The sequence below is a fragment of the Takifugu flavidus genome, chromosome 13, assembly GCF_003711565.1.
Source record: "Takifugu flavidus isolate HTHZ2018 chromosome 13, ASM371156v2, whole genome shotgun sequence".
Taxonomy (NCBI): domain Eukaryota; kingdom Metazoa; phylum Chordata; class Actinopteri; order Tetraodontiformes; family Tetraodontidae; genus Takifugu; species Takifugu flavidus.
The window spans coordinates 13,723,422-13,733,613 of NC_079532.1; the positions used below are offsets into that span (position 1 = coordinate 13,723,422).

At 39.7% G+C, this 10,192-nt stretch overlaps 1 long non-coding RNA gene across 1 annotated transcript; it reads left to right on the plus strand.

Moving 5' to 3' along the window:
• The first annotated feature begins 22 nt into the window (after positions 1–22).
• LOC130536861 (uncharacterized) lies at positions 23–5,535 on the plus strand. Its single transcript, XR_008953494.1, has 4 exons — positions 23–463; positions 923–981; positions 1,535–1,599; positions 4,741–5,535. It is a non-coding gene; the product is annotated as an uncharacterized LOC130536861 (long non-coding RNA).
• The last annotated feature ends 4,657 nt before the right edge of the window (positions 5,536–10,192 follow it).

Genomic DNA, 10,192 nt, shown 5'->3' on the forward strand with positions numbered 1-10,192 from the left:
TAAACATGGAACAAATAATAATATTGGTAGAAGAACGACACACTGTAGGCTTAGACAACAGTGGGAAATAATAAAAAGTGCTATTTTTGTTATTTGTCCCAATTTTCCAGTTGTCAAATACTGAAAAACCACAAAACTAGAATATGGTTGTCATTTATAGGAAAAAATGCAAGCTAAGAAGTACTTTATGAAGAAGTACTGTTATGTGCTGACCATCTCCATACATATGAGGCTTTTACTCTTCTATCGTCCCTAATTTACCCCCAAAAATGTTATGTTCCACTAATAAATGACTGCTGGTACTGCCCAACTTTCTGTGACCTGTCAGGAGATACTCTAATAGGCTCACCTAGTCCACAGTTGTCCCTGTGACCAAACTTTGGGGGAAGAGGATGAAGACGAAGGAAAAGAGAAACCGTCTCCCTCAAATTTAGGCCAAGAGCGTGTCAGCACACCGTGTAAGGTAAGATCAGCGAACATGTTACGCAACTCAAGCCGCCTTTGTGCAGTTAATTTGAAGTGATCAAGCTGTTTGTGAGAGCCGAAAATCAAGATCGGATTTGATCACTGATTCCTTTGAACATGCAGTCTCAGGATAAGTAGCCAAATGAGGTTGAAGGAAGAGTGCTCGTGGATCCGTTCCGACAGATCCAATTGAACACAAGCCTAGTCTCTTTGATGGCTTTTGCTAGACTATGAAAAAAATAAATGCATAAATCTGATTATATATTTTTTTTTAAACTATTTTAATCAATTTTAAGAGCACTACTGCCCCTGCCAACTTCCAAGCATGTAAATGTGTGTAAATGTGGCCAGAATATTAACGGATATACAGGAGGGACCTCTGTTGCACTACAAGAGGAACCGATCTTGTGATTTGTGAAGTCTGAGGCAGCACCTGACCAAAATGTGTTACCTTCAGCATACTGACAAATTGGAATGAGCTTGAAGCAATGGTTAAAATCCTTAAAGATATGCATGGTAAGTCTTATTCTTAACCGACCACCTATGGTTCTCATAAAGTTCAGAAACTGTCCCACAAAGATTCTTATAAAGTCTTATTAAATTGGAATTTACTGTCAAATCAAATCAATTCAAATCCATTGGACTGATGTGCTCGTTGGTGCAACATGTAAATTAAGCTATTTTCTTTATACATTATTGTCGTTCCTCAGTAAAGGTAGGGACAGGGCATTTATACCCATAATAAGGAAAAATTTTCTGTCCTAACTCATCTCAGAACTCATAACAAGCAGTTAGCTATTGAGCTATTGAACCTGCTTGTAAAACACTAACTCAGTTTTGATTTGGAGGGTTGTCTGGCTACTGATCCTTGTAAATCAGATATCATTTCACCTTCAACTCTGTTTAGGTCTCCATTAACTCCTGGGGACATGTCGGGCGGCTCCAGCGCCTAAACACTTCTCTTTCATCAACTATTCATTAACCCGGTGTGCCTTTGCTCTGGGGTGGTGTATTTTATTTTAACATGTTTATTTATTCATTTATGTCGTGGTTTATTTATTTTCTCCAGGAAGCGAAGCACAATATCTGGAATCAGTGGCATTGTGAGCAACCATGGAATCAAGGATGCAGAAGGTTATAAAACATTAACACTACTAGAAGTATATCAAAGTGCTTAACAAATTTATCTATCCCGTACAGACTCTATCCCATTCAACACCAGGTGCCAGGTGGATTTACATAAAAGAACTAGATTCTATACATTAATATGATTTATTCACTGGCATTATTGTGGAAATCAATTAAGACACCATAAAATATATAATATATAATCTTTGCTGGTAAATATGCAAATACACATATTTTCATAGTTCTCAGTTAACAGGTACGACTGAAAACTCCTTTGTGAATCAATTTGCTGCTGTTGCATTTAAGAGTTCATCATAGATTTTGAGAGATATACTTTTACCAAATGAGTTTTAAATAGTTTTGCCTGGGCAGAAATGAGCTTCCATAAGGAGACTGATTATTTAGTAAAACGGATTTGGCGGAAAGTAACTATTTTACACAATATTGGCAGTAGAAATAAAATATTTGACCGTAACTTGCTCAGTTGTGTCCTGCTGTGAAGGACTGACGATGTTTTCCTCCCCGAATATGATTTTGTATGTGTGAGAAGCTGCTTATTCACCGATAATTGCTCTGCTGATGAAGCCCTCAATCTCACACTCGCCGTGCCAACTCTTGTTTCTACATCGTACACAAGTATCCTCCAGTGTTGACTGTACGGAAGTATGAGGTGCCATTTGTAAATGGTAAATCTAAATGTTAAATCTAAATGTTTAATCTAAATGTTAAAACTAGATATTAAATGTTTACTCTAAATGTTAAATCTAAATATTCAATCTAAATCTAAATGTTGAATCTAAATGTTAAACCTAAATCTTAAATTCAAACCCCTCAGGTGAAATTAAATATTCAATTAAAATGCAAATTTACACTATTTTACACAAATCCACCATATCAGGGCAAATGAACATTTTCATTATCATGTACTGTGACAATAATAATAACTAAATGTGACAAAAATGTGCTTTTTTTTTGTAAAGCAGTTCATGCTGCTTTTCAAATGGCGCCCCACGCAGATGCTCTGTGGTTTGGAGCAGCAGAGATGGGGACAGTGTGGCACTTACCCAGAAATAATGATGACAGAGATCAACCCGTCTGAGCTCAGCCTCACTAAAAAATGCCATATTCACCAGAAATAAAGGCGACACAAAAAACTCTTTATGGATTTAGGGAAAGGCAGGGAAAATGTCACAGGGGAAAAGCATCTGCTCGACAGAGACTTCAGGGTGGTGGTGCACAGCGCTGGGTCCATAACAGCCGACACAACCAGCAGAAGAGAGCTTCATGCATATAAATGACAGCAGTGTTCAGTGGACCCTTATGAATAAATGCAGCAATCGAAATGTAATTTAAAGAAATCACTTCATTCATTGGTGAAATCGGTTTAATATCAACGCTAAAAGGAGAGGTAGTTCAGTCTACTGCAACTTTAGGGCAAATCCAGTTCTCCAAACCAAAACAAAATAATAACATCAGAATATTTTAGCTTTTTTCTTAGTTACATGTGACTGTGATAATCTTTCTAGTGGTTCTAGTGCAAATAGCACTTCTGATAAACAACAGTTAAAACTGAAAATATAAATATTTTTCTTGTTTTTACACCTCATATGGCCACCACTAGGGGGAGACACCGCACACAGTTGAATCGCTCTGTGGTTGCACAGCGGGTGTCCACACAATTCCTCTCTCTTTGTCCATCTGTTGTTTGTTTGGGACATAAAATAGAACATCTCTGCTGCAAAATGATCAATTTTGATTTTTACTCTTCCTCTGCAATAGACTGTAAATGCTCCCTTGTCTATTTTGGAATAAAAGCTTTATTGTCACAATTTTTCATGTATGGACAGAACCATATGAAGAGAGTTCTGGTTCTACTGTAAGAGACATGGGACAGGTTGATGAGTCAACACCAATAATGTGCTGATAATTAACAAAAATATAGCAATGTTTCAACAGGTGGAGATACGTGGACTCCACGAACAACCTTGCATATGACATGAGGTCTGAGCCTTGTGGAGCCTTGTGGGGCGCCATCATCAGTGGACACGTGGTCCTGATTTCCTTCCACAGCCTCCAGACAGGTGGTTGACCATACCTGGAGCTGCGGAGGCCAAGGCCCATCCTGCTGAACTTGTAGTTGCTGTCTAGGTTGCAAACACGTCTGTATGTAGATCAAAGGAAAATCAAAGGAAGATGCTTATGATTGCTTCATTTCATAAAGGAATTTAGTCGTAGGCTGATACATTGTCACTAATTTACCAAGCAAATTTAGCAAGACCGGATGAGAATCAAAAGATCTTTGAACAGAATTCTTTTTTTCTGTGGTTATGCTACAGAAGCTGCCTTTTTCCCCTCCTTGATGTTTTTATCTGACAAAATCTTCTCAATTTTACTCCTGGAAAACAACCATTCTAAGAGGCATCACAGGCACACACACACACACACACACACACACACACACACACACACAACACACACACACACACACACACACACACACACACACACACACACACACACACACACACACACACACACACAAATCAGAAAGCAATTGATCTGTTGTCTATAATCTAATTTAATGTACACGTACTGGAAGAACGTTTGAGTTCGCAGCTAATTTTTTCCCCCACCATCTTTCCCTGCAACGGTTGAGCTCAGACTCTGTGTTGCCTGACAAACATGATGAAGGCATCAGACATTCCCTCAGAGACGTCACGAGTTGATCATCACGGTGAATTTCGCAGCAAAGTATGCGCCTCCTCACATGATCGCTTCCTCCTGAACCACACGAGGAATCGGGCCCCTCAACTCAAATTCCTGGATGAAGTGAAGCGATCATAAGCATCTTCCTTTGATCTGCGGGAGGAGCGTGTGGCCACAGATACCTTCAACAAATCCATACGCAATCCAACATAACAAATTGAATGATTCCATATCTAGCAGAATTCCCTCTGATTCCTCCAATATTTCGGTCTAGTTCTTCAACGGTCAACAATTACTTTGATGATGGCACCTGAACGGCTAAGATGATGATATTGAGTGCCTGGAAAACCTGAGGTTCTTGGGTGGCTTCCAGCCCCTGCCTTGCACGGGTGACCATGAACTCCGCCAACAATCTTCTGATGCTTGTTCTTATTCCCATAGAAAGCACTGGCGCCGAAGGCTTTGTGTTCATCCCGACAACCAGCTCAGAAAACCACCCATCTTTCGCTCAAAGTCCATGACAGCAGTCAGTGGAACTTCATTGTCTGACAGCCTTGATTTGTCCAAGGCTCTCCTCCACCTCCTATCAGCATTAAAAGAGCGCCCCACTCATCCACTCCTTTTGTTGTACACCTGCATGTGCTCATGTTTGGCTCTTTGAGACAAGTGTCTTCATTTTCATTCCACATTTATTGTCATCTCCTGGGTGATATGGGTAATGTTTGTTCCCATCTGCCTGTGGATTAAAAGTTTTAATTGGTCAAATCCATCCATGTAATAGAGATTTGGCACAAGCTGTGTCCAGGGGTGAACTTTGTTTTTCAGTGTGACACCTTGTTTTTGCTCAAGTGTGTGTTTTGTGTTCTTTTGCTGCTCCTGCTGAGGGTTCCCAGGCTTGAGATGATAGAGAGAAGCTGTCAGTCCACACTCCTCCATTTTCTTCCCCTCTTCCAGTAAGAAGTCCTGAGCTGTGAGACTAAGTAGAACACTGTGGAGATGTCTCTCAACAGGCCATCCAAGTGTTTGACTGAGACGGGGCCTGGACAGAGTCCCATCACTGTGAGAACTCAGGGCTTAAAAATGCAGGTTTAATGACACTTTGTAATCGAGATATTGGCAATAAAATGGAGTCTAAATACTGCAAAGCAAATATACTTCAAGGAAGAGCTTTTTTAGTATTTTTATTTCTAACCTCTGCTGCCTCCTACCGGTGTTTTAGATAATATGTGTCTAGAATGCAGGTCAAAGCCAATTGTTGCATTTACTGTATACTGTATGTATATTTAATCAACATTTCTGATTGTAAGTGAATGCAACCATGTTTGACTATTGTGATGGAAAAACTGTACTGCCTAAATGCAAAAAGCAAGTAAATTTAAATAAATCCTTTAACATAATTTGAGAGTCAGTTTTGAAAAAAAAATCAATAAATGTTGGGATTTTTTCTTTAACATTTGTTGTAATAGTGAATCCCAAAATGATCCTGTGAGTGAGTGATTAAATAAATAAACAACAATGATAATAACAACTAACATTACACCCCACTTACACAGGACACCATGACAGACATCCAAATGGATCTGAGCCGGTGGTTTGGTTTCTTTATTCTGGACCTGCGCTCCCTGTGACAGAGGGGAACTTCTGATCTGGCAACACATAAACTACGAACTCCGTTTGCATGCTGTCATCCATGAGGAGGAAGGTGAAATCCCTGCAAAGACTGCAATTCTCTCTAAATATAGGAATATTGGTCCTGGTCCTGGTCCTTTGGACTCTCCGTATCAGTTTAGATCATCATTATTTTCTCTCTAATGACCTTTCCTTCTGAAGATCTTAAAAGTAATAAATTAACATGTATTGTGGTCAGTAACTCATTCTCTCTCCTTTTTACCTGTGTGTGCTCTCTTGTTGGGCAATTCAATCATTTTGAAAGCAAAGGTCACGCTGGACAGGTTGAATGCAGCTAGATCGCTTTGGTGAGTAGCTATGGCGAGTGAGAGCTAATTTAAGTTTCTGATTGCTTTCGGACTAATTAATTTTCAATTCATGACTAAGTGGCTATCGACGGAGCGACGGCACAATTGGCAGTGGCGTTGGACAAAAGGTCAAATCTAATTGAAAGGATGAAGCTGGAGCTTGACTTTTTCAGAAAATGAACCCAGCGTTGACCCACGTGCATCCCAGACTACCAGACTGGAAGCTCGAAGATCCTCAAATCCAAACGTTCCCGCGGCCCGTATGGGGGAAGGCGGGGGATCACAACTCTGGAAGCCCACATCTCCTCAGCTTAGATATCGATCCCGATTTCTAATGAAAAATATGCGAAGGGATTTGAGTCGCCTAAGCTGTACTCACACAGGTCTGAAGGGAAGGAAGATGAACTGGAGTTAGCACTCGGGGGGGGAAGGGGAGGCTCTGATGGTGACGGGTTCACGAGGCTGCACAGAGAGTGACACGTGTGTAGTTTCACCTCCAGGACAGATGCGGAAGGAAAAGCTGAACTAACTAAACTAAAGAATGACATAAAAATCAACCGAGTATTTTCAGTAGTTGATGATTTGTGTCAAACGTTCTTCAGTCAGTTTATAGCATCTCATTTCCTTCTTTCAGCCTCCTCAAACTGGTTTTAGCCGAGTCCAGACTGACGCCTCACTCATACTTGCAACAAGTACACTTAAAGAAACAGGATATAGTTGATAATATATAATTATACTATACAATAATTACAAATGTATAATCAGCAACAATTGTTTCTGGGTATAAGACTTTTTACTAATATAGTATAAATTTTAAAGGTCTTTATTTTAATTAATTAATGCCATTGATCAAATACCATGGAAACAGACATATAAATTTGCCATCTTTAATTCCAAGATGGATTTTTTAATTATTATTCTTGCTATTTTATTCTTGTGTGCCAGCCATCATGCACACAGAAAAACTCAAATTCTTGAATACAGAATTTACTTGTACTTTTTTCAAAAACAATCAAATCAACAGTCTCAACACATCCAACTGGATTCTAACATAGCTTTAACATGTAAAACACTCACAAGGGCTAAATAACAGTGTCGAGTTCACTGATATTGGGGTGTATCATCACAGATGATGAAGGTTGAAGGTCTTGCAGTGTGTCTTCACTTGATGCCTTTCTGCACGGTGAACTTTATAATGAGTTTAGCTGTCAGACGACATTAACGGGGCCAGTTTATACATCCAACAAAGAATAGCTGCTGTGCTGACACTCACCATCGGGTGTTAGCTGACAGCATAAAGGTCCAAGGAATGCAATTCCTCAAAAAATGATTCAATCTCCTCCTTCCTGTGCGTGGCCTCCTCAAACACTATCATCAACACACCAGTTTCTATACCTACAGCAGCGCCTTATGGACCCATAAGATCAAAAATTATAAAATTTCGAAAGCACAAAAATGATCTTTTTAAAAAAAAATTACAATGTTGGTAATGAGGCATCACGTACAAAATGTACTAATAAAATAAGTGTGGGGAAACATCTGCATCAAACACTGTGTGTCCCAGTTCTGAAGGAGCTTACCGTATTTTCAAATCAAGCGGGAAGGAAGCGACCTGATTTTATTTCTATTGAGGGAGGATATTGTAACTTTTGAACGGATCAGAAAGAATAGATTCAAACTGGCGTATTTATTAGATCTGCAGCACTGTGCGCTCCCCTTTTAGGAAAATCAAGGGTGACTTTCTAGTAAAATATCTATAAAAATGGAAAATGGAAACTTTTACCTTTGATTAAAAACAACTATTCTGAGAAGTGGAACACAGATAACCGCAATAAACTTTCTGACCCAGAAACTACCGAACAACCTTTGCAATAAAAGAAACATTACGTCACATCCTGCTGGCTGGCATTTGGTCTGTGAATTGTTATATTACAGCACAGCCATTTGGACAAATCCACAACTCAGGAACCTGGAACCATTAATCAGTTAAGACTGGTTAAAGTAGCACGAGCAGCCAACCCCTGATCCAGGGGACTGGGCACAGGATTGGGAAGCACATGGACTTAGAAACACTCCTCCCAGTGCACTCGTAGTTTTGACCCTCCGTGTTCTGAGAGTTTCTCTGATGTACCTGTGCTTCTGAGAGCCGCCAGTGCACTCTCCTGACTTTTGGAGAGTGTTCTTGTTATTCATAGTGGCGCTTCAACAACTCTGGGGGCACCGAGGCACAAAGACTGTTCTCACAGGCATTAAAAGTGTAGCATTGTGCGCTACTGTACCGTTTACAGCGATGGCAGGATGCATGATCTGATCCTGTTCAACTAAAGCAATTCAATGACGACAAGGGCAAAGGGATGAATAACAAATCATAAATAATCCAGAAAGCCACAATTACATTTGATAAAAAAGGCAACACATCAGTTTTTGTTATTTCCAGACAGCTGTGTTATTTGGTTATTTGGTTAGGTTATAAAAGGGAGCTTACTGGGGTCAGTATGTTTATTAACTTCACCGTATTAGCAGATTGAGCTTGAGAACGTTGCTGTCTGAGCTCAAATAAAATTAACTACTTATGTCAGTGATGTTAAATTGCAGCTACTTTACTGGAACGCTGAGGTTCAAAGGTGTGATTTCCTGTTTGTGTAGCCTGGCGTTAAAAGTTGTCCCATATTTCAACCCCTCGTTGTAAATGCAAGCTTGTTGTTCGGGCTGCGGTCCGCGGCAGCCTTATTATCTCCTGATTAAAGGTGCTTTTCAGCTAAATTGGGTTGTCAATGTTAATCTAAAGTAGGGTAATGGAGGAATAAGAAAAAAGCAAAGGGAACGGGGGTTAGTCAGGCTGCAGAGCTTAAATTAGAAGCAATATCTAGCAATCTATCTTTTGGTCCGCTGCTGTTTATGGTTTCGTTTTCATTGTTTGTTTTCTCAAGGCCACGAAGGCGGGGAAGCCTCTTCTCTTTTGGACAGCACAATCCACTCAGGAGGAAACCGAACCACTCCTCCATAAAGAAGTCGCAAATGCAATAAATAAAAGCAAACGGGAGCAAAGCGCGTTCAATCTACGATGGATGACAAACCCTGTTAAGAATGTTAAAGCTCAACTTCCTGTCAAGCTCTACAATAAACAGTATAATGACAATAAAAGCTTCTTCTGCTGACACCATCTCTGACACCGATGCTCCTTTATGCTGTTGTTTCGTATGGTATAATTATAGCGTTCTCCATTTTAAAAAAGAAAGAAAGAAAAGGTTGTCGATGAAAAAAGACACTGCAATTACACCTCCCTGTAATCAGGAAGTGAATCCCAGCCCAGACGACGCTGGGGCGAAGCCCTCACATTGTCTGTATTGTTATTTTGATGTGATGTGTGAGGGCATGAGATTATTCCTGATAAAGGGAATTGTGATTTAAGATGCGCCGCTGATTCACATTTTTGATATATATATATTTTTTGATATATATATATATATATTTGCTTTTAAAGATTTATTTGATTGTAATTAGAAGTGAAAATGTTTTATTTTAAGATAAATTCATTGTGTCATTTTAGTCTTAAATACAGACTCAAAGTTGATTACATACCTCACACAGTGGTTTGAATCTGATTTTAAGATTTTTTTGTAGTCTCTTTCTCTAAAATCTGTGTTAAATAAATTGGTGGAGGTATGAATCAGGCCATTTATAGATGCTTTCTTGCCCCCAGTTGCGCCCAGTCTACCTGGTAATAGTTTCTTGCCCTCCGATGGTCTTCCCAACCCTCTGTGGATGCTGCTTTTATTTTATCCTCCCACTGCAGAAAGGTCCAGGGAGAAAACTTGGAATGACAGTCATGCCCAGTCTATAATCATATTTTTATCACATCCTTCAGGTTTAAATCCCAGCGGCACTCAGTTCCCTTCGGGACAGCGCACTCGGCT